We start from the raw sequence: 1,224 nt of genomic DNA, 5'->3' as shown, positions 1-1,224 counted from the left end.
AGTTCTTAGCTGAATTCTTGCAAATCTGTGACACAGTCAAGACTAATGGGGTAGACCCTGAGGTCTATAGACTGATGCTATTCCCTTTTGCTGTAAGAGACAGAGCTAGAATATGGTTGGACTCTCAACCTAAAGAAAGCCTGGACTCTTGGGAAAAGCTAGTCAATGCCTTCTTGGCAAAGTTCTTTCCACCACAAAGATGGAGTAAGCTTAGAGTGGAAGTCCAAACCTTCAGACAGAAGGATGGAGAATCCCTCTATGAAGCTTGGGAAAGATACAAACAATTAATCAGAAAGTGTCCTTCTGACATGCTTTCTGAATGGAGCATCATAGGTATTTTCTATGATGGTCTCTCTGAACTATCCAAGATGTCTTTGGATAGCTCTGCTGGAGGATCTCTTCATCTGAAGAAGACGCCTGCAGAGGCTCAAGAGCTAATTGAAATGGTTGCAAATAACCAATTCATGTACACTTCTGAAAGGAATCCTGTGAATAATGGGACTAATCAGAAGAAAGGAGTTCTTGAGATTGACACTCTGAATGCCATACTGGCTCAGAATAAGATATTGACTCAACAAGTCAATTTGATTTCTCAAAGTCTGTCTGGAATGCAAAATGCACCTGGCAGTACTAAGGAAGCTTCATCTAAGGAAGAAGCTTATGATCCTGAGAACCCTTCAATGGAAGAGGTGAATTACCTAGGAGAACCCTATGGAAACCCCTATAATTCTTCATGAAGAAATCACCCAAATTTCTCATGGAAGAATCAAGAGAGACCTCAACAAGGTTTCAATAATAATAATGGTGGAAGAAACAGGCTTGGCAATAATAAGCCTTTTCCATCATCTTCTCAGCAACAGACAGAGAGTTCTAAGCAGAATACCTCTGACTTAGCAACAATAGTCTCTGATCTAATCAAAACCACTCAAAGTTTCATGAATGAAACAAGGTCCTCCATCAGAAATTTGGAAGGACAAGTGGGACAGCTGAGCAAGAAAGTTACTGAACTCCCTCCTAGCACTCTCCCAAGTAATACAGAAGAAAATCCAAAAGGAGAGTGCAAAGCCATAAACATGGCCGAATATGGAGAGGAAAGAGAGGAGGTGGACGCCACTGAGGAAGACCTCAATGGGCGTGCACCAACCTCCTCTGAGTTCCCCAATGAGGAACCATGGGAATCTGAGGCTCAAAATGAGACCATAGAGATTCCATTGGACTTACTTC

The 1,224-nt window shown here is 42.0% G+C and overlaps 1 non-coding gene across 1 annotated transcript; it reads right to left on the bottom strand.

Moving 5' to 3' along the window:
* Positions 1 to 206: 206 nt before the first annotated feature.
* Positions 207 to 314, bottom strand: LOC130943141 (small nucleolar RNA R71). The gene has a single exon (XR_009071673.1). It is a non-coding gene; the product is annotated as a small nucleolar RNA R71 (small nucleolar RNA).
* Between the last annotated feature and the right edge of the window lie 910 nt (positions 315 to 1,224).

The sequence above is a fragment of the Arachis stenosperma genome, chromosome 7 (genome assembly GCF_014773155.1).
Source record: "Arachis stenosperma cultivar V10309 chromosome 7, arast.V10309.gnm1.PFL2, whole genome shotgun sequence".
Classification (NCBI taxonomy): Eukaryota; Viridiplantae; Streptophyta; class Magnoliopsida; order Fabales; family Fabaceae; genus Arachis; species Arachis stenosperma.
Note: the sequence above shows the minus strand (reverse complement) of the source record. Positions and strands in the feature narration are given on the sequence as shown.